General features: G+C 45.6%; 1 protein-coding gene across 1 annotated transcript in view; it reads left to right on the forward strand.

Moving 5' to 3' along the window:
• LOC126355632 (cGMP-specific 3',5'-cyclic phosphodiesterase) overlaps positions 1 to 24,568 on the forward strand; it is a gene marked incomplete at its 3' end in the record, with an annotated part of 1,336,169 nt that overhangs the window by 1,183,685 nt on the left and 127,916 nt on the right. The window lies entirely within an intron of this gene.

Raw genomic sequence — 24,568 nt, forward strand, 5'->3', positions numbered from 1 at the left:
CTCGCACGATCTTTTTCCGGCCGCAGCGATGTCAGAGATTTGTTGTTTACACCGAATTCCTGATATTCACGGTACACTCTTAAATGGTCGTACTGGAAAATCTCCACTTCACTACTACCTCGGATCTGCTGTGTCCCATCGCTCGTGCGCCGAGCATAACACCACGTTCAGACACGCTTAAATCTTGATACCCTGCCATTGTAGCAGCAGTAACATCTGACAACTACGCCTAACGGCTTGTCTTATATTGGAGCTGCCGACCACATATCTCTGTATTTGAATATGCATGTGTATACCAGTTTGTTTAGCGCTTCATTGTATCATAAGTGTTTAATTTTCGATTCGCCTGCCAGTCTGTAAATCAGTCAGCTGTAAATCTCTTTGTATTCCGTGACACGTATCTAACGACATCACCTACAAGTACGTATCTACATAGGGCTATAGTAACTTCACGCGCACAGTCATTTATAGGCACACAATGTGGTCAGAAACGGTCTGAATAGTTTGTAAGGATGTTGCAGTTGAGGTTATACTGGAAAATAATTCTTAAAAAAAATACTCGATACGTTGTGCCGTTTCCGAGTTAATTAGCGTTGAAGTTAACCAATCAGGCTAATTCAATGTACCGTCGGAGATGATGTCGCCAAACGTGTTCTTCGTTTGGTTTCCTAAAACTGAACAAGAGAGCGAGAACCAAATTCAACATGGGACGGTATTAACGGTCAAGAGGCTGTGCAGTCTCGTGCGCTATCATCCACGCAATGAGAACAACTAACATTAATAAAATCTGGCGGTCCGCTTGAATTTGCGTGCGCAACGATCTGATTGGCTAACTTCAGTCCTAATTAACTCGGAAACGCGTCTTCGTTACAACACTCTTACAAGCTTTCCGGACTGTTTCTGACCACGCTTTACACACGCTGATGAACCGAAACGTTAACAACGAGCCGTGTAATAGCTTGTTGATGCACCTATGGAACGGAATGCAGTAGCAACTCTGTGTGACATGGATTCGACATGTCCTTAATAGGGTTCCGCAAGTATGTAGCACCAGATGTCTGGGCACAGAATCACACGAAGTACGTAATTGTGGGATGTGGAACTGGCGCCAGATATCGTCCGTGATGTGTTCCATCAGTTTGAGATTAGGTGAATATGGTACACGACACAGTGTCGCGTCCCAAGCGTGGGTTTTGCGAGGGATTGAGCGACACGGTTCGTAAACGGGAATTAGCCGGTTGACCTAATAGAGAGGGAGACTTTTGATCTGGCTAAGATGTTAAATTCCCTGTTGTGAAGGTACAAGGCTAGGATGTTGGTAGAAGTAAACTCGTATGGACGTTATAAAAGTTCTAATTTATTCATAAAGAATACAGATCACCCTAACTGCGTAGTGATTGTACCTACAGAATAGCCAAGCCCATTACAGAGACGGTGACTGACTTCCACCGTTCTGGCTGCCTGATAGAACTTTCCAGCACTTTGCTGCCCACACTAGCACCCTACGTCAGAGTCCCGCGGTCGCTGCCTAAACGCTCATCGGCGACTATCTCCAACTGTCTGCCTGCAGCCCGCCCTCAGCCCAAGTCGGTTGCTACTCACGCTGACTACCGTCGCTGCCTAAACCCGAGAGAGAGAGAGAGATCCCCGGAGCGGCGTGCCTCCGAGTTTTGTTAGCTCTTCCCCTTCGACCCCGCCAGCGCTTGGCATGACGTAGCGTCGAGTGCAACTTTTCCTTATTAGGGATTGTTTTAGTATTAACTTCAGTACTTTTCTTCAGAAGCTGGGTGGAGGGGTAGAGGGGCCTCTCCCTATATGGTCACGCACTGCGTCCTGAGCCCTTCATTGGCTCCTCATGACGTAGTGCGGTCCCCACCTAGGGCCCTCTTTCTTTCTCTCTCCGCTCCCAGACTTCTCCCTCTAGCCAAGAGTGTTGATACTGTAAGTTATTGCTTATTAAGGGACCTGCCCAGAGCGACCTTTTTATCTTAATAGCTGAGTCTGCTTCCTTGCTTATCACGCGCAGCTGCCTGGCCGCTTGTACCGCCGCCTCGGCTATCTGGCTGCGTCGTTATCTTTTGTGACCCCTCTGACACGCCTGGCGTCCCCTGTTAACTCTATCTCCCCGTATGATTTCTGGTGTATCGTCTGAGAACAACTGCATTTAGACTTGGCTTTTCTGCGGTTACAACACCTCCCCCGCCAGGGAAATTGGCGTTACTCCTCAGAGTAGCGTCAATTGTGACTCTTTTATTTTTTTTCCATTACATGCTTTACAGATTTGTTTATTACATTAGCATCTGATATGTTATATTTTTCATTTTCATTTAGTAAAGTCAAATTCATTAAACACACAATAATACAATTACATTATACATGCCTAACATTCAGTTATGTCAAAAGCATTTGCATTAAAATCAAAAGACACTTTCATTGATACATACATTCACATTTCAATTAGAATTACATTTCAAATACAGTTACATTTCAATTACACATTTCAAATACAGTTACATTTCAATTACATATTTCAAATACAGTTACATTTCAATTACACATTTCAAATACAGTTATTTAACGTCTGTTTCTGAAAGCGACCGTATCACCTTGGTCTTTTCCACATCTTTCATAAATTACTATCTCTTCAGTTTCTTTATTACTGTGTCTTCTAGCTGAACTAGTCTCTGGGTATTGGTTCACTATGGTATTTCTTATACATACTTTTCCACAACAATCACTGTCTTCAAAATATTTCCATATACTTTTAAAACAGTCTTTACAACATTTACAGTTTTTACAACAGCATGTTATTATGATTAGAATAACTATTGATATGGCTACATACGTAGTTATGGAGTAATGTGTGAAGTACCGGGAGTACTTCATTTCCTCCTCTTGTCTCTCTACTATCTTCTGGACATCATCCAGTCTTTTTCCTGCGACTTTCAAGTCGTCTAACTGTGTTATCACCTGGTCCAATGGCAAATCTAATGCTAACGTTGAGACATTCCTTTTTTCCTTGTTTACCACGCAACAATCGAATTCTAGATTGATCTGCGGAACTATGTCTTTCTTCGTCACATTACTCTGAATCACTCTATCTGTTTGTATGAACACTCTAGTGCCATACCCCTCACATTTACTGTAAAAACTAATTTTTCCTACCCCTTTTATTACTAGGTCCTTTGGTGGTTCCCTTCCACACAATACTGTTAAGCCTTCTTCCTTCGGTGCTACATATAGCCATTCGTTACTGTTTAGATGAGTCCAAAGGCTCTGATTCAGTGCGACTATTTTTCGCACACAATCTTCCGGAATTTCTCTTACCGGTTGCAACAATTTGGCTTCGCACTCTTCGTGGTCGAATGTTGACAGCAAGGCGAATGCTTGTTTGCACAGTCTCCTATTTTTACTTAGCTCCTTGCATTTTAGTTCCTCCGCAGAAAGTTTCGCGTACTGCCTTTTGGATTCATCTATTAGTAAGAATTCTTTCTCTGGCTGTATGTACACATATTTACCTTTCATGTTTGGAATTTCTTTTGGTAGTGGGAGTACTCTATACAAATTGAAATTGTTATTATTTATTAATGGAATATTAATTACATATCCTAGTATGCTACCCGAGATGAAAACATCTAAATCAATTATTCTTAACAATAGATAACCTGAGGACTCCGTAAGAGGAACAGGAAACTTTACATCTTTTAGTTCTTCCCGTATTAAACTTAGGTATTTTACAATTTGGACTGGATTAATTATATGAGGCTGTAGTATTCCCTTCTGAGCATTTACAATGGCATTTATCATTTGTTCGTATTCCTCTTCGATCTGACCAAACACTGCCGATAGTTGTAATACTTGCTCTGTTACTGTGGCGAAGGACGCTACACGTTTAAACCCTATATCGGTTTCCTTCACGTATTCCTTCATGAATCGTTCTAGTCTTTGCATACCTGTCTTCAGAACGTGCTCATTTGACTCTAGTGTATATACCGTCCTGTTTACTCCCGCCAATGTGGCTCTTACCACTGCCACCTGTTCCTTTGTTAGCCTCAACAACCCTTCTGAGTTTTTCTCCATAGCGTCTATTCTTTCCTTATAGTATGCTGCATCTGCTTCGTCCAACGTCCCGAACAGTATTTTACTTACCTGCCCGACGAAGTTGAATACTCCTCTCTTCCTTCTGGTCTCGTGTTTCGTTAGCTGCTTTACTAAAAGTTGCAATCCTGTGATTTTTTCCACATGATGGGTTATTTGTTGGTCTAGTACCCTGCATTCTATTAATCCTACATTTAATTGTGTTAGTGTTTCTCGGCACCTTTGTACCGCTGCCCTACCATACCTCTCTGCATTCTGAAACCTTTCTGCTATTATATCTAGATTTACGTATGTGACTATTCTCCATGTGGTACTGTATATTTCTACCTGTCCTCTATTATCGTAATATAGTCCTGATGAACTCGGAAATGGCGTCACTTGGTACTCATTTGTTGCATGCTCTGATGCAGTGATGTAGTATGCTGTTATCACTATGACGAATTTCACGACCTGCCACTTGAGTGCCATACCTGAAATTTAAAAGAATTGTTTCAGCCTGTTGGCATGTACTTTTGTTTCCTTATTTCTTTTAACTTTTATTACTACGTTAGGACCTTCCACTTTTACTACTTCGAATGGACCTCTCCATTGTGAATCTAATTTCCGAGATCTACCCCGTCTCACCGACTCATCGTGCAGTAATACTTTATCTCCTACCTTGAAGTTTTTTGGATTTTGTTTCATGTCATACTGTTCCTTACTGATTTTCTTACTTCTTATAATCGAGTCTCTGGCCACTCTGTGGGCTTCCTGCATTCTCGCTCTTAGTTTATTTACATACATTTCATAATTGTAACTTACCTGCTGTGTTTCTTGCTGCAGTACTCCTGGTATGTTAACCTTTCTTCCGTATAGTAATTCAAATGGTGTGTATCCTGTGCTGCTGTGTGGTGTAGTGTTGAACACAAAAATTGCATACGGTACCCATTTGTCCCAAGAACTTTGATCTCCTGTTACAAAGTGTCTGAGATACTCTACAATAGTTCTATGACTTCTTTCTAGTGCACCATTTTCTTCAGGGTGGTACGCTGTAGTATTTATACGCTTTACCTTCAACAATTTACATACACTTTTAAATACATCACTCAGAAAGTTGGACCCTTGATCTGTTAATAATACTGATGGAATTCCATACCTTAATACTACGTTTTCCACAAATGCCTCAGCTACTGTTTTGGCATCTTGTTTGTCAATTGGGATTGCTAAGGTAAATTTACTCAGATCGTCTTGGAATGTTAACATGTACCTTTTTCCTGTATTAGATACATCTAGTGGACCCACTATATCCATCGCACACTTTCCGAATACTGTTTCTGCTGTGTCTGTAATTTCTAAGGGCATCCTAGTTTTCATTTGCGTGTTTTTATTCTTTTGACACGATGGGCATTTCCTAATGTAATTTTCAATGTCATGCTTCATTCCGCGCCACTGCTTGTATGCTTTAATTCTTTCGAGTGTCCTGTGCATTCCTTGGTGACCTCCCAAGGGATTGTCATGCATTTCCTTTAGTATATTTTCTTTTTCTTCGGGACTAATTTCCTCACCACTATCCGTTTCCTGTTCTATTTCACTCGACACTTGTGCTTGCCGCACGTTTACGGAACTTTCTTCCCCATTTGCTTTTGCTGCCGAGATCTCTGTCTCCACCTTCTGCTTCGCATCTATCTCTTCCTTCCCTTCATGCCTTATTCTACTCAGCGCATCCGCATTACTATTTAACTTTCCTGGCTTGTATATTACTTCATAATCATACTACTCGAGTTTCAGTCTCCACTTCAGGAGTCTCGAACTCGGATCTTTGACACTAAATATCCACGTTAGTGGCTTATGGTCTGTCACTACAGTGAACTTTCTGCCATATACATATGGTCTGAACTGTTTTACTGCGTAAACTATAGCCAACAACTCTTTTTTCCGTTGTGCTATAATTTAGTTCGGCTTTGTTCAATGCTCTGGATGCATATGCGATGGGCAAGTCTTCGCCAATCTTCTTACCTTGCGATAACACTGCACCCAAGGCTGCGTTACTCGCATCCGTTGTAATGATGAACGGTTTCGTAAAGTCAGGGTACTGAAGTAACGGAGGGTTTATTAATTTCTCTTTTAGTTCTTCGAACGCATTGTTCTGACGTTCGCTCCATCGGTACTCCACTCCCTTTTTTAAGAGCTCATGGAGAGGTTTCGCAATCTTGCTGAAGTTAGCAATGAAACGGCGGTAGTAACCTATCAATCCGAGAAACCCTTTTAGTTCCTTAGTTGTCTTTGGCTGTGGGAAGAACTTCACCTTCTCCACCTTCGCCATATCTGGTGATATTCCTTTGTCAGTGATGCAATGACCTAGGAAGATTACTTCCTTCCTCAGGAATTCACACTTGTCTGGTTGCAGCTTCAAATTGTGCTCTCGCAACCTGTCAAATATTTCCTTTTCGTTATGCTCCTGCAGGTTTTTCCCATAGCATACTATGTCGTCTAGATATACAAAGCATTTCACTCCTTGTAAACCTGCCAAGACTGTATTCATCAGTCTCTGAAAACATCCTGGGGCTCCCTTCAGTCCCATCGGCATTCGTTTGTATTCGTAATGCTGATAGTTTGAGCTAAATGCCGTTTTCTCTCTGTCCTTCTCGTCCATCAATATTTGATGGTACCCGCTTGCGAGGTCAAGCGTCGAGAAGTACTTAGCTTGCCCTAACTGATCCAGTATCTCGGAGATATTCGGTAGTGGAAATGCATCGCCTACAGTGATATCATTTAATCGTCTGTAGTCCACTACGATTCTCCATTTCTGTTTGCCACTAGCGTCTAGCTTCTTTGGAACTAACAGTAACGGTGCGTTCCAAGCGCTCTTACTCTCGACAATTATGTCATCTCTTAGCATCTGCTCTATTTGCTCCCTTAGCACTTCCTTTTGCGCTTCCGGGATCCTGTACGGTCTAGCGTTTACTACCTTTCCCGCGTGTTCCGGTGCAATCGGTATTCTGTGCTTCACTGCGGAAGTATAGGACAGGTTGTCCCCTGGTAGATGAAATACATCTCCGTATTCCGCGCAAACCTCTGCTAGAGCGCTTTTCTCTTCAGCGTTCAAATGATCCATTCTTAATTGCCTTCGCAACACCCTAGTACGACTTTCTGTCTTTCCTATGACGTTAGTACAACATTTTACTTCGCGTATTTTCCCTACTTTTTCTAATTCTTCCGTCATTAACCTGACGTTTCCTAACTGCACTCTGTCTTCTGACAAGTTTAATGCACTTACTATGCATTTCCCATTTCGCACTTTTACTAACGCTTCAGGTACATGTACCCCTTGTGCAATCTCCTGCCTAGGAATAATCATTTCCTTTTCGATTCCCCTTTTTACATTTCCTTCCACCTTTAATAACATTATTTTTTCCTCTCGGGGCCCTATTTCCCCGCCTACTTCTGAATCTTGTTCGTTCTCATGTCCCTTTGGCTCTTCCTCTACTACTAAGGGTATATCTCGCCCTTTTAGTCTCACTATTTTACCTGCATAGTCTAACTTAACTCTATGCTCTGTCAAGAAATTTCTGCCTATCAGTCCGTCGTACGGAATATCTAATCCTCTCCCGAACACGTGAAATTTTTGCCCTACTTGCTCAGAACCGTCCACACTTAAGTGTACCTGTACGGTACCTATTGTGCTGACGGCCTCACTGGTTACACCTTTCAGCCGAAGCCTTTCCGCTTCATTAATTGCAAGTGTACTATTTATCGGAATACTCGTTCTCTTGAGCAGACACAACTGTGCTCCAGTGTCTATTAGCAACTTCAAATATATTTTTAATTCTATGCAGTATAAAACCAAAACGTCATTTTCTGTTGCACAGTCGATTACCCTAACTGAGGGTTTACCTATCGCAACAAGGCCCGACTGTGCGGCCTTGCCGCCTCTTAGTTTCCCTGCACCACTTTACCGGTTTTGCTCGATACTGGTACCCTGCCTTTTCTCCATGCGTGCCAGGGCCCTGCGTGACAATCTTTCGCGTAATGTCCCGGCCGCTTACACTTGAAACAAGCAACGTCTTTTACCCTCGTACACGGAACTCCACAGTTCCCTGGTAGATTACATTGTGGGCACCTCCACTCTCGTAACCCTCCATCAGCTTCCCTATGATTTCCTCTAAAGTCTCTTGTATCTATCGGCTGAATTTTTCTTAATCTTACCCGGCATTCCGCGTCTGTATGTCCTGGCTTGTCGCACCCGTAACAAAAATTCGTAAACTCTTTGCCCGTCATTATCCGTACTCTTCCCTCTGGCCTATTCTTTCTACACTTGCTTGCCATGTGCCCTCTCAATCCACAATTGAAACATTTCAAATCTTTAATATCTCTGGTATTCTTCACCGTTTCCTTTCCCCGGTTGAAAGTTACTCTTGGGGCTAGTCCCCGCTCTTTCATTGACAGTATTGCACTTTCTTCTTGCAATGCTAGTTCCACGGCCGCTGCTAGCGTGATTTCATCGCCTCTACTTCTTACTATCGTCTGTATTCTATCATTGCTTAACCCTTGTATAAAGCATGCTCTTCATAGTGAATCAACCAGTTCTATTGCGCCCTTTAAGTTCTCCCTAGCCGTAACTCTGCTTACTGCTTCCCTGAAATCCCTTTGCATTTCATCTATTCGGCTTGCCCATGTCGCAATTGGCTCTCCTTGTCCCTGTCTCGATTGAAATATCTTGCACGCGTAGTAGTCAATGGTACGCTTACTCGCATAATTTTCCTCTAGAACATATTTTACTTCCTGCCATGTCCCCGTGCGTTCCCTTACTTGCAGCCTCGATCTGGCCTCTCCGGTTATTTTGGCTTTAACAAACTTCAGTAACGTTTCGTGTTCCTCCGGTTTCACAAGTTCAAATGCAGCGTCTACATTTTCAATAAACTCCCTAAGATCTCTCTTATTTCCTTCGAACACTTTTGGAACTATACACAAGGCTTCTTTCACTGATATCTTACCGCTACTGGAGGATGACGAAACTTCGTTAGTTTGGGCCATCTTACCAACTTAACTATGTTAGCACTTTACAATACAAGATACAAAATTCTTAATATAATTTTATATGTACCGCTTCTCTTGTGGTGCGCCGTCTGTTCCGCTGATCCGCGTTGTCCCGCGTTGTGCCGCGCTGCTCCGCGCTGCCTCTGTGCTCTCTATGCCCGCGCTGTTCCGCGCTGCTGCGATGCGTCGGCCGCCGCTCTGCTGGGCTGTGCCGACCCCGTCGCTCGCCTCGGCTGCCGCTGCTACGGCTGCTGCCGCTGCTCGGCCCGGACCCCCGGTCTCGAACGCTGGCTGCTTAGGCACCTCTGTGCCTCGTCGCTCCGCGTCGTGCTGCCGCTATCCTGAGTTGCCCTGCACCCGCGAGGACTACTTCTCTGGACTCTGTCGTAGTGGGGCTACTAATGCTGAAAGTTGCGAGTCGCCACAACTTCCTGCTAATTGCCACAGTCGCTGTAGCAAAATCTACTGGCTCCTATCTCCTTTTTGCCTATATGCCTTTGTGGTACCCCACACCTGGCACCAAAACTTTTATTTATGTCGCGTCCCAAGCGTGGCTTTTGCGAGGGATTGAGCGACACGGTTCATAAACGGGAATTAGCCGGTTGACCTAATTGAGAGGGAGACTTTTGATCTGGCTAAGATGTTAAATTCCCTGGTGTGAAGGTACAAGGCTAGGATGTTGGTAGAAGTAAACTCGTATGGACGTTATAAAAGTTCTAATTTATTCATAAAGAATACAGATCACCCTAACTGCGTAGTGATTGTACCTACAGAATAGCCAAGCCCATTACAGAGACGGTGACTGACTTCCACCGTTCTGGCTGCCTGATAGAACTTTCCAGCACTTTGCTGCCCACACTAGCACCCTACGTCAGAGTCCCGCGGTCGCTGCCTAAACGCTCATCGGCGACTATCTCCAACTGTCTGCCTGCAGCCCGCCCTCAGCCCAAGTCGGCTGCTACTCACGCTGACTACCGTCGCTGCCTAAACCCGAGAGAGAGAGAGAGATCCCCGGAGCGGCGTGCCTCCGAGTTTTGTTAGCTCTTCCCCTTCGACCCCGCCAGCGCTTGGCATGACGTAGCGTCGAGTGCAACTTTTCCTTATTAGGGATTGTTTTAGTATTAACTTCAGTACTTTTCTTCAGAAGCTGGGTGGAGGGGTAGAGGGGCCTCTCCCTATATGGTCACGCACTGCGTCCTGAGCCCTTCATTGGCTCCTCATGACGTAGTGCGGTCCCCACCTAGGGCCCTCTTTCTTTCTCTCTCCGCTCCCAGACTTCTCCCTCTAGCCAAGAGTGTTGATACTGTAAGTTATTGCTTATTAAGGGACCTGCCCAGAGCGACCTTTTTATCTTAATAGCTGAGTCTGCTTCCTTGCTTATCACGCGCAGCTGCCTGGCCGCTTGGACCGCCGCCTCGGCTATCTGGCTGCGTCGTTATCTTTTGTGACCCCTCTGACACGCCTGGCGTCCCCTGTTAACTCTATCTCCCCGTATGATTTCTGGTGTATCGTCTGAGAACAACTGCATTTAGACTTGGCTTTTCTGCGGTTACAACAACAGCAATATGATACTACTGAGTAGTAGATCTATTCTAACACATCTGGTGTCAATGGATTTGCAGACAGAGAATTAACATCGCCATCTGTATGAGTTCACTACCATTCTCTGAAAACCACTGTAGCACGATTTTGGCCTTGTGGCGCGTAGTGTTATCCTGCTGAAAGATGCCACTGTGGTCGAGGAAGACATCAGCCTTAAATGAACGCATTTTATCCGCAGTAATCTTCATCTAGTCCACAGCTGTCATCTACGCGATTATCTTGCAGTTCTCAGTCAAGTGCCTGGCACAAGATTCCTAACGATTACTACCACAGTTCCCACAGAAGCCGATGTGAATGTCCCCCATAGTACCGTATTTAGGCGAATCCAATGCGCCATCGAATGTACTGCGCATCCAAATTTTAAAAATTAATATCACAAAAGGAGTTTGTTGGCGCATCACTTGTAGGGTAAATTTATTTTACACTACATTGGATGCACACAAATCCATCGAAAACACCAATTTTTAAGAAATTCATTGCTAAGTGACGGTCGTAATCAAAAAGAAACGCCTAACTTTATTACCTACATGGCATGCAAACAAACATTCTGTTAATTATAGGCGTTACTCACTAATGTCATCATTACGAGGGTCGTTTGAAAAGTCCGTGCAGAAATAAAAACTTCTCACGTGTTTGGGATAAAACCTTTTTTTAATTTTTCAACATAGTCTCCTTTTAGTCTAATAAACTTCGTCCAACGCTGTTCTAATCTGTTGATCCCTTCCGAATAATAGGAATTGTCCAAGTCTGCAAAGTAGCTACTAGTTGCTGCAATCATCTCCTCGTTTGAATAAAACCTTTTTCCAGTTAGCCATTTCTTCAAATTGGGGAACAAATAGCAGTCCGAGGGAGCAAGTCTGGAGAATATGGGGGGGGGGGGGGGGATGTCAAAAGAGTTGGAATCCTATTAATTTTGCGACCACAACTGCTGACATGTGTGCTGTTGCATTGCCGTGATGGAAAAGCACTTTTTTGTGGTCCAATCGCCGGCGTTTTTCTTGCAGCTCGGTTTTCAAACGGTCCAACAACGATGAATAATATGCACCTGTAATAGTTTTACCCTTTTCCAGACAGTCGATGATGATTATCCCTTACGAATCCAAAAAGACAGTCGCCATAACATTTCCGGCCGAAGGAATGGTCTTCGCCTTTTTTGGTGCATATTCTCCCTTGGTAACCCATTGTTTAGATTGTTGTTTGATCTCAGGACTATAGTAACGTATACATGTTCCATCGACAGTGACTAAATGACGCTTAAAATCCTGCAGATTCTTCCTGAACAGCTGCAACCCATCCGTGCAACACTTCACACGATTCCGTTTTTAGTCAAGCGTGAACAATCACGGAACCCATCTTGCGGATAGCTTTCTCATGTCCAAATGTTTATGCAAAATATTATGTACCCGTTCATTCGAGATGCCCACAGCACTAGCAATCTGACGCATCTTAACTCTTCTGTCATCCATCACCATATCATGGAGTTTATCAATGATTTCTGGAGTAGTAACCTCCACAGGGAGACCAGGAAGTTTAGCACCACTTGTGCCCATATAGCCACCCAGAAAATTTTTGAAACTACTTATAAACTGTTCTAATCGAAGGTGCAGAGTCACCGTAATGTTTATCAAGCTTCTCTTTAGTCTCCTGAGGAGTTTTGCCTTTCATAAAGTAATGTTTAATCACCACACGAAATTATTTTTCGTCCATTTTTTGACAATCACTCTACTTCCTTGATTCACACCAATGCCAAACACAAAGAAATAGACCAATATGGCTGAAAGTTGGTGTGTGTGTTCTTTTCAGAGATGCTACGAACTAAATATGACCTCGATACGCGCCAGTGGTGCCATCTCTCGGACTTTTGTTCGAACTTTTCAAACGCCCCTCATACTGGTATCCTCGTAGGAGTTTACATCAAGAACAGATTCATTTTCTCTTTCTCCACCATCGTCAGTGTCGTTCCATACATTATCATCTTCGCTACAGTTTTGAAATACAGCACTTCTTGAATCATTTTACGATCATTGGTGTTTAGATGCAAACCATTTTTCGTACTATTCCTGAAACTAACCTCTTGAAGTTTATTTATAATAACATCCAGTGGTTGTAACACAGACGTTCCTCCATCTCAACCCCTCCAAAACCCAGGCAATCATCATAGGCCACACCACCTGCTTCTTCCATCTCCATGATTTGTACCTCACCCTTTATGGTCGTCCCATCCAGCTCACCCCCACCCTGAGATACCTTGGCCTAACCCTCGACCATCACCTCACCTGGACCTTTCACCTCCAGACCATATAGCAGAAAACCCATTCTCGCCTCCGCCTACTGAAACTCCTGTCTGGCTGGACATGTGGATTGCATCCATCCACCATCTTCCACACCTACAAATCCCTCATCTGTCGTATCCCCTGTTATGCCAGCATTGCCTGGATCTCCGCACCCACCCACTTTCACAAGGCCCTCCAAATCCTTGAACGCCATGCTTTCCGCCTTGCCTTCCGTATCCACCTTCCTTCCCCCACACAGCTCCTGTATGAACTCATCCCCTTCCCCCACCTCCTCCTTTTCCTCCAACATCTCCTCATCCTTTACATTGTCCGCAGGCTCGATCCCCCCCACCCCCTGGTTTCCTCCTTCCTCTCCACCCCCATCTTGTTGCTGCACCTCTATCGCTGTATCCCTCCCTCTCTCCACCTCCACACCATCTCCTTCATCAGGGCAATTTCCAGCATCTCCCCCTCCCAGATGTTGAACTTCACCGTGACGTATATCCTTCCTTCCAACTACAACCTACCCTTGTTCTCCCCCTCCGCATGGCCCTCTTTTTCCTCTCCCCTCCTTCTTCCAGAGCGGATTTTGCTCCTTCCCCTCCCCTGAGACCCTGTACCCCATCCTCCCCTCATCACTGTAACGGTTGCCACTGAGAAGTTGTTTGAGGTGGAGGAACAGATGGCAATCGCTCGGCGCAAGATCAGGACTGTAGAGTGAGTGGCCTAAAACTTCCCAGCCAAAATTGTCCAATAAATCGGGGGTCTGACCTGCAGTGTGAGTACTTGCATTGTCATGCAGAAGAACAATTCCCTTTGTCAGCATATCGCGTCTTTTGTTTTGAATCGCTCTGTGTAGCTTTATCAGGCTTTGGCAGTATGCTTCTGCATTGATAGTGCCTCGTTGCATGAAGTCGACCAAAAAAACACCATGGCTATCCTAAAACATCGACGCCATGATTTTGCGCTGGGACAGAGATTGTTTGGCCTTCACCTTTACAGACGAGTGTGTGTGTCTCCATTCAATGCTCCAATTCGGGCGTGATATGCGAAACCCATGTTTCGTCTTCAGTTACGCTCTGACTCATGAAGCCGTCACTTTCTTTCGTGATAACGAGTCAAGAGCTTCATCGCACACTCAAATCTTTGGTTTTTGTGGTCCTCTTTTATGAGTTTCGGTACCCAACGGGAGCACAATTTCCTAAACTTTAGGTGTTCAAAAACAATGTTCTAAAGCATTGATCTCGACACGTCAGGAAATTCGTTTGCGAGACCTGTTGTTGTGAAGCACCTATTCTCGTGAATCCTCGCATCAACTGTAGCCACCAAATCGTCTGTAATCAAAGAAGGGTGACCGGAGCGGTCTTCATCATGGACTTTTCACGGCCATCCATGAATTCTCGTACCCACTTACACGCTTTGCTTTCACTCATAACAGTATCACCGTACACTTCGCAAACCTGTCCATGAATTTCTGCAGCAGACAGGTTCCTTGCTGACAAAAAAGTATCACTGAGTGAACTTCACACGCGGCAGGCGAGCTGATAGTCTTTAACATTTTGAAAGCACAGAACAGAACCGCACAGGTTAGCTGTAGAGTTGTCACTGAACACAGTTGTTCTCGAGACATGCCTGTAGACGACGCACGTGCTCGTTGCGGTATGCTCGCGAACTACTCGTGTCTACAAAGGAACGGACCTTACTTAAAAAACATGCCTCGTATAATGAACGCAACACAAATAATGTAGAATGGCCGGTTGTGTGTAAGAGAGGGAATATCCACAGCTGTGACAGGAGTAACCAGTACCGATGGGTGCTTTTGAACGATAGTCATGCACAGAGGTGGCCTTCTCCGAACTCATATAGGATTTGATCAGTTGTTGTGCTCCTTGGTCAATATCTGTCTTGAAGAAATAACATTATTTCTTTGCCTTGCTTTCTCTCTATCCCTACGGGAGCACTATGGGATCTAACATCTGAGGTCATCAGTATCCTACACTTAGAACTACTTAAACCTAACTAACCTAAGGACATCACACACATCCGTGCCCGAGGCAGGATTCGAACATGCGACCGTAGCAGCAGCGCGGTTCCGAACTGAAGCGCCTAGAACTGCTCGGCCACAGCGGCCGGCAAGATCCTTATATTCACTCTCTGATTCAGGAATGGTGAAACAAATAAAACAATATGAAAAGACATCTTAAGTATACGAAAACAGAGAAATTAAATGACATTTATCGAAGTAGTCACACACGGCCTGAGAACAACAAAATATAATTGGTTCTACGAGGGAACACAGTAATACATTCCCGACAGCTGATAGTTGTATAAAATGTAGCCTCAGAGACCCAACATATCAAACACCTTACATTAAAGAACACACGATTTTGAGGAACAACTTTCTCTTCGTTGTTTCGGGTAGAATTGCAATCAGTGAACTGTTAACAAAATTTCAACATTGATTTAGATGGAAATAAAGCTAACTGATCAATACTAATCTTTTCTTCATCAATCCTTGCTCGATATCGCTCAAATGGTAATTATTGTTCCCGACATCTGTTGGCAGCACTACGAATGCCAGACAACTGCAGACTGTACCAAACATAAACTGGATGTTCGGCCAGATGCTGTGCACTTTGCGAACGAACATAATTTGAATCGACGAATTGCAAGTGATGTAACGCGTCGCCAGTCGGTGCAACACTTTCAGTGTCTGTCCGCTAAGGAAGACGTGCAGACACCGAGCGAGGTGGCGCAGTGGTTAGCACACTGGACTCGCATTCGGGAGGACGACGGTTCAATTCCGTCTCCGGCCATCCTGATTTAGGTTTTCCGTGATTTCCCTAAATCGCTTCAGGCAAATGCCGGGATGGTTCCTTTGAAAGGGCACGGCCGATTTCCTTCCCCATTCTTTCCTCACCCGAGCTTGCGCTCAGTCTCTAATGACCTCGTTGTCGACGGGACGTTAAACACTAATCTCCTCTTCCTCCTCAAGACGTGCAGACGATTTCTTGGTAGGGAGAACATAGCACTTTATCTTGGTTGGAGGGCCATAAACAGAAGTAGGAGTAATTTAAGGCGTTCCCCATGCAAGTATGAGGCTACCCCGCGTGGTCTAGGTCCCTTGTTACGATCTGTGTAGTAGGAGTAATCCATTTAACTACAGACCTATATCATTGACGTCGGTTTGCAGTAGGGTTTTGGAGCATATACTGTATTTAAACATTATGAATCACCTCGAAGGGAACGATCTATTGACACGTAATCAGCATGGCTTCAGAAAACATCGCTCTTGTGCAACGCAGCTAGCTCTTTATTCGCACGAAGTAATCAAGTTGATTCCGTATTTCTAGATTTCCGGAAAGCTTTTGACACCGTTCCTCATAAGCGACTTCTAATCAAGCTGCGGAGCTATGGGGTATAGTCTCAGTTGTGCGACTGGATTCTTGATTTCCTGTAAGGAAGGTCGCAGTTCGTAGTAATAGACGGCAAATCATCTAGTAAAACTGAAGTGATATCAGGTGTTCCTCAGGGAAGCGTCCTGGGACCTCTACTGTTCCTGATCTATATCAATGACCTGGGTGACAATCTGAGCAGTTCTCTTAGACTGTTCGCAGATGATGCTGTAATTTACCGTCTAGTAAGGTCATCCGAAGACCAGTATCTGTTGCAAAGCGATATAGAAAAGATTGCTGTATGGTGTGTCAGGTGGCAGTTGATGCTAAATAACGAAAAGTGTGAGACGATCCACATGAGTTCCAAAAGAAATCCGTTGGAATTCGATTACTCGATAAATAGTACAATTGTCAAGGCTGTTAATTCAACTAAGTACCTGGGTGTTAAAATTACGAACAACTTCAGTTGGAAAGACCACATAGATAATATCGTCGGGAAGGCGAGCCAAAGGTTGCGTTTCATTGACAGGACACTTAGAAGATGCAACAAGTCCACTAAAGAGACGGCTTACACTACACTCGTTCGTCCTCTGTTAGAATATTGCTGCGCGGTGTGGGATCCTTACCAGGTGGGATTGACGGAGGACATCGAAAGCGTGCAAAAAAGGGCAGCTCGTTTTGTATTATCACATTATAGGGGAGAGAGTGTGGCAGATATGATACACGAGTTGGGATGGAAGTCATTACAGCATAGACGTTTTTCGTCGCGGCGAGACCTTTTTACGAAATTTCAGTCACCAACTTTCTCTTCCGAATGTGAAAATATTTTGTTGAGCCCAACCTACATAGGTAGGAATGATCATCAAAATAAAATAAGAGAAATCAGAGGTCGAACAGAAAGGTTTAGGTGTTCGTTTTTCCCGCTCGCTGTTCGAGAGTGGAATAGTAGAGAGATAGTATGATTGTGGTTCGATGAACCCTCTGCCAAGCACTTAAATGTGAATTGCAGAGTAGTCATGTAGATGTAGATGTGCGGCCCCACCCGTCGGAGGTTCGAGTCCTCCCTTGGGCATGGGTGTGTGTGTTGTCCGTAGCGAAAGTTAGTTTAAGTTAGATTAAGTAGTGTGTAGGCTAAGGGACCGATGACCTCAGCAGTCTGGTCCCATAAGACCTTACCACACATTTCGAAATTACCCTTGTTGTTTATATCGTATATCAATGACCATTCTGAGAATATTAGACTTTTCGCAGACGCAGTAATCTGTAATAAAGAACTGTCTGAAAAAAAGCTCTGAAAATCAATTCTGGAAACATTCCCCCAGGCTGTGGCAAAGCCATGTCTCCGCAGTATCTTTTCTTAAAAATGTGTGTGTGAAATCTTATGGGACTTAACTCCTAAGCTCATCAGTCCCTAAGCTTACACACTACTTAACGTAAATTATCCTAAGGACAAACACACACACCCATGCCCGAGGGAGGACTCGAACCTCCACCGAGACCAGCCGCACAGCCCATAACTGCAGCGCCTTAGACGGCGTGGCTAATCCCGCGCTGTATCCTTTCTTCCAGCAGTGCTGGTTCTGGAAGCTTAGCACGAGAGCTTCTGTGAAGTTGGGATGGTAGGATACGACGTACCGGCGGAAGTAAGTCTGAGAGGAAAGTATGTGAGGACGGGTCACGAGTCGTGCTTGGGTAGCTCAGTTGGTAGAGCACTTGCCCGTGATAGGCAAAGATCTCGACTACCAGTATCGGTCCGGCACATAGTTTTAATCTGCCACGAAGTTTCAACTCTACAAATATTCATTCGGACCTCAGTAAGAATTCAAAGTGATTCAAAGATTAGCAACTCGTTTTAAATGTTCAGAAGTGTAAAATTGTGCATTTGACGAAACGAAAAGCAACGTATTATCGTACGATTAGAATATCAATGACTGACAATTGGAATCAGTGCATACATACAATTAACTGCGTGTAGAATATTTAAGCGGAAATGAAACTGAACGATCTCAGGGGTCTGTCGTAGGTAAAGCATATTGCCGACATCCGTTCACTGTTAGGTTACTAGGAAAATGCAGGCAGTCTACAAAGGAAATTGCTCACAAAACACTCCTCCGACTACATCTAGAATATTGCTCGACTGTGTGGGATCCGTACCAAATAGAGCTAACAGGGTATACTGGACACATACGGAGAACGAGTGCACGTATGGTATTAGGTTTGTTTGACCACTGGAAGAGCATCGCCGAGATGCTGAAGATACCGAACTGGCAGACGCTTCAAGACAGGCACAATCTATACGGAGAAAGCCTACTCAAAATGTTTAAAGAAGCGGCTTTAAATGACGACTCTACGAATGTACTACAACCGCCTACCGCTCACTCCCATAGAGATAGTGAGGACAAGATCAGATTAACTGCAGAACACACAAAGGCATCCAAATAGTCATTCTTCGCACGCTTCAAGTGAGAGTACACCTGACATGCCTCTGTATGCCCATCTTGTTAGAGATGGTTGCGGGACTCGGCTGTTCGATAGGGGATGTCAAATGAAACACCTTTCAGTCGTCTAGTTTCCAACCTTATTTTATTTGTCAACCGTTTTCAGCGTTTTACTACGCCGTCTTCAGGTCCCTGACCGACGTGTAGGAAGAATCTACGTCGTTTGTGATTAGTCGGTTCTGAAGAGTCAGCAATTGATGGTTGAAGTGATCACTATAGCAAAAACCTACTGATACCATTGCTGGCCCCTGTTTTGATCACATCCCCCTAACCCCCTTACCGCCATTAGCCTAGCTCTCAGGGAAAGGAAATTTGGAAATTTGTGATAGGTTCCTATGGGACCAAACTGCTGATGTCATCTGTCCCTAGGCTTACACACTACTGAAACTAACTTACGCTAAACTTACGCTAATCAACACCGACACCCAGCGGCAGCCGCCGAGTAACAGCGCGGCACAACGTCAAAGATATCGCCCTGCATGATGCCCACTACTCACAAAGCCTAACCTTGCATGACATGTCGCATGCAGCAAGGAAACCGCTACTGCTTTCACAACCCGACCCAACTATCGCAGAGGTTTCTTTCCCTTTGGCTCTTGCCTAGACACTTTTTTCCATCTCCCCTTCAAACCGCTATCGTTCGTTCAACTTTCGACCCAATCTACACTCCTGGAAATGGAAAAAAGAACACATTGACACCGGTGTGCAGACCCACCATACTTGCTCCGGACAATGCGAGAGGGCTGTACAAGCAATGATCACACGCACGGCACAGCGGACACACCAGGAACCGCGGTGTTGGCCGTCGAATGGCGCTAGCTGGGCAGCATTTGTGCACCGCCATCGTCAGTGTCAGCCAGTTTGCCGTGGCATACGGAGCTCCATCGCAGTCTTTAACACTGGTAGCATGCCGCGACAGCGTGGACGTGAACCGTATGTGCAGTTGACGGACTTTGAGCGAGGGCGTATAGTGGGCATGCGGGAGGCCGGGTGGACGTACCGCCGAATTGCTCAACACGTGGGGCGTGAGGTCTCCACAGTACATCGATGTTGTCGCCAGTGGTCGGCGGAAGGTGCACGTGCCCGTCGACCTGGGACCGGACCGCAGCGACGCACGGATGCACGCCAAGACCGTAGGATCCTACGCAGTGCCGTAGGGGACCGCACCGCCACTTCCCAGCAAATTAGGGACACTGTTGCTCCTGGGGTATCGGCGAGGACCATTCGCAACCGTCTCCATGAAGCTGGGCTACGGTCCCGCACACTGTTAGGCCGTCTTCCGCTCACGCCCCAACATCGTGCAGCTCGCCTCCAGTGGTGTCGCGACAGGCATGAATGGAGGGACGAATGGAGACGTGTCGTCTTCAGCGATGAGAGTCGCTTCTGCCTTGGTGCCAATGATGGTCGTTTGCGTGTTTGGCGCCGTGCAGGTGAGCGCCACAATCAGGACTGTATACGACCAAGGCACATAGGGCCAACACCCGGCATCATGGTGTGGGGAGCGATCTCCTACACTGGCCGTACACCTCTGGTGATCGTCGAGGGGACACTGAATAGTGCACGGTACATCCAAACCGTCATCGAACCCATCGTTCTACCGTTCCTAGACCGGCAAGGGAACTTGCTGTTCCAACACGACAATGCACGTCCGCATGTATCCCGTGCCATCCAACGTGCTCTAGAAGGTGTAAGTCAACTACCCTGGCCAGAAAGATCTCCGGATCTGTCCCCCATTGAGCATGTTAGGGACTGGATGAAGCGTCGTCTCACGCGGTCTGCACGTCCAGCACGAACGCTGGTCCAACTGAGGCGCCAGGTGGAAATGGCATGGCAAGCCGTTCCACAGGACTACATCCAGCATCTCTACGATCGTCTCCATGGGAGAATAGCAGCCTGCATTGCTGCGAAAGGTGGATATACACTGTACTAGTGCCGACATTGTGCATGCTCTGTTGCCTGTGTCTATGTGCCTGTGGTTCTGTCAGTGTGATCATGTGATGTATCTGACCCCAGGAATGTGTCAATAAAGTTTCCCCTTCCTGGGACAATGAATTCACGGTGTTCTTAATTCAATTTCCAGGAGTGTATCTCCAGATGAAAGCGTATTAATGGCTAACCTGTCAGAGTCGTATCTAGACGTATCAGGGGTCCCATATAACTCCAACTGCACACGCCCCACACCATTACAGAGCCTCCATCAGCTTGAACAATCCCTGCTGACGTGCAGGGTCCATGGTGTCATGAGGTCGTCTCCACATCCGTACATGTCCATCCGATCGATACAATTTGAAGCACCGGCCTTTGTGGCCAACCGGTTCTAGGCGCTTCAGTTCGGAACCGCGCGACTGCTACGGTCGCAGGTTCGAATCCTGCCTCGGGCATGGGTGTGTGTGATGTTCTTAGGTTAGTTAGGTTTAAGTAGTTCTAAGTTCTAGGGGACTGATGATCACAGATGTTAAGTTCCATAGTGCCCAGAGCCATTTTAACCAGCCAATTTGAAGCCAGATTCGTCCGACTAGGCAACATGTTTCCAGTCCAATGTAGGTGTTGACGGGCCCAGACGAGGCGTAGAGCTTTGTGCCGTGCAGTCATCAAGGGTACGCGAGTGAGCCTTCGGGTCCGAAAGCTCATTCCGATGATGTTTCTTTGAATGGTTTGCACGCTGACACTTGTTGATGGCCCAGCATAGAAATCTGCAGCAATCTGCGGAAGGGTTACACTTCGGTCACTTTGAACAATTCTCTTCAGTCGTCATTGGTCCCGGTCTCGCAGGCTCTTTTTCCGATCGCAACGGTGTCGGATATTTGATGTTACGCCGAGTTCCTAATATTCACCGTACACTCGTGAAATGGTCGTACTGCAAAATCCCCACTTCATCGCTACCTCGGAGATACTGTGTCACATCGGTCGTGCGCCGACTTTAACACCACTTTCAGACTCACTTAAATCTTGATAACCTGCCATTTTAGCAGCAGTAACCGATCTAATAACTGTGCCAGACGCTTGTTGTCTTATATAGGCGTTGCCGACACCTGCGCTGTATTCTGCCTGTTTATATATCTCTGTATCGAGTATGCATGCCTTTACCAGTTTCTTTGGCGGTTCAGTGTAAATTTTGGCTGGTAACGTGAATTTTAAGTTTCATTTGATAATAATAGCAGTCACAGTAAAGAGTAATTTAAAATGCTCAGTCTGTTACCACTTTTATAGTTGTCTAGACGGTAACGTAGAATCGCAAGTACAGAGGATATTTGTTTCACACACACACACACACACACACACACACAGTAATAGAACAGGGAGGGAGCGTTGATGGGATGGATGAGCATGTAACCGCCCTTTTATTCATTTAACAAGCCTCTAACCTGTGGTACAAATAAGAGAAGACGGTTTTCAGACCATGACACATAGGCGTTTTTTTGTAATTATACCGTGCGCCTGAAACCAACCTTGCCACTGCTTCCTAAAACTGTAGAGATCTTTAGGCTACTTAGCCATTTTCTTGAAACGATAAAAGTCACTCAATGGAAATAAGGTTTACTTACTCTCGAAACAAGTAAATGTTCCCAAAGCAGTGTCATGGGCAAGTTCACAGCCCTCTCTTCGTCTAGCCACAACGTAAAAATTGACTTGAAATTTACGTACTGAAGTGTCATCTGACTATTTGATTCACAATATAATTTCCTCTCAGAACCGATAAGACCAAGAGCTATGTAGTTATAGTTGAAATACACAATTTTATACATAACTTCTGATTCCTTGCAATAAACTTTACAAACCTTGGTGTACATTTGTGGCTTTACTTCCTTTGTTCACACAACTGCTCAGAGTCTTAACCATTAGCATTAACCGACTCACTGGAATCGCATTAGGGAGGACGTCACTTCAATCCCGCGTCCGGCCATCTTGATTTAGGTTTTGCGTGATTTCCCTAAATCGCTCCAGGCAAATGCCGGGATGGTTCCTTTGAAAGGGCGCGGCCGACTTCCTTCCCCGTCCTTCCCTAACCCGATGAGACGATAACTTCGCTGTTTGGTCTATTCCCCCCAAACAACCCAACCCCATTAACCGACCGACACCGGAACCGCATCGCGACCGTTCTCATTGGGCGATCATCTCAGATAGCCCTGCTTCCCACGCATCTGCCTAAGTGAGCGTGACCCTACTGGGACTCCCCGCCAAATAGCGCCAACAGTTACAAATTGGAAGCTTCTAGAATCCCAACGATATGATATCCACCGGAAACAAGTGTTAATACTATTTATTTATTTATTTATTCTTCATAATTACACCCTATTATCTAAAAAACTAAAATACGCCAAACAAATCACATTTCCTTCGATAGCTATAACTTACGTATTAATTATTTATTTGTAATACTTAATATTTTTTTTAAAAAAAGAAGGCGTGATTAAAAAGGAAAGAAAAAACTGCAACTACTTCTACTACTACAAAATTACATTAAATCCCTTAAACTACACTCCTGGAAATTGAAATAAGAACACCGTGAATTCATTGTCCCAGGAAGTGGAAACTTTATTGACACATTCCTGGGGTCAGATACATCACATGATCACACTGACAGAACCACAGGCACATAGACACAGGCAACAGAGCATGCACAATGTCGGCACTAGTACAGTGTATATCCACCTTTCGCAGCAATGCAGGCTGCTATTCTCCCATGGAGACGATCGTAGAGATGCTGGATGTAGTCCTGTGGAACGGCTTGCCATGCCATTTCCACCTGGCGCCTCAGTTGGACCAGCGTTCGTGCTGGACGTGCAGACCGCGTGAGACGACGCTTCATCCAGTCCCAAACATGCTCAATGGGGGACAGATCCGGAGATCTTTCTGGCCAGGGTAGTTGACTTACACCTTCTAGAGCACGTTGGGTGGCACGGGATACATGCGGACGTGCATTGTCCTGTTGGAACAGCAAGTTCCCTTGCCGGTCTAGGAATGGTAGAACGATAGGTTCGATGACGGTTTGGATGTACCGTGCACTATTCAGTGTCCCCTCGACGATCACCAGAGATGTACGGCCAGTGTAGGAGATCGCTCCCCACACCATGATGCCGGGTGTTGGCCCTGCCTGCCTCGGTCGTATGCAGTCCCGATTGTGGCGCTTACCTGCACGGCGCCAAACACGTATACGACCATCATTGGCACCAAGGCAGAAGCGACTCTCATCGCTGAAGACGACACGTCTCCATTCGTCCCTCCATTCACGCCTGTCGCGACACCACTGGAGGCAGGCTGCACGATGTTGGGGCGTGAGCGGAAGATGGCCTAACGGTGTGCGGGACCGTAGCCCAGCTTCATGGAGACGGTTGCGAATGGTCCTCGCCGATACCCCAGGAGCAACAGTGTCCCTAATTTGCTGGGAAGTGGCGGTGCGGTCCCCTATGGCACTGCGTAGGATCCTACGGTCTTGGCGTGCATCCGTGCGTCGCTGCACAAATGCTGCGCAACTAGCGCCATTCGACGGCCAGCACCGCGGTTCCTGGTGTGTCCGCTGTGCCGTGCGTGTGATCATTGCTTGTACAGCCCTCTCGCAGTGTCCGGAACAATTATGGTGGGTCTGACACACCGGTGTCAATGTGTTCTTTTTTCCATTTCCAGGAGTGTATTAACCAGGTACTAATCAACGACAAACACTAGAATTTATCTTCTGTTTCTTCAG

This window comes from Schistocerca gregaria, chromosome 3 (genome assembly GCF_023897955.1).
Source record: "Schistocerca gregaria isolate iqSchGreg1 chromosome 3, iqSchGreg1.2, whole genome shotgun sequence".
In the NCBI taxonomy this organism is placed as follows: Eukaryota; Metazoa; Arthropoda; class Insecta; order Orthoptera; family Acrididae; genus Schistocerca; species Schistocerca gregaria.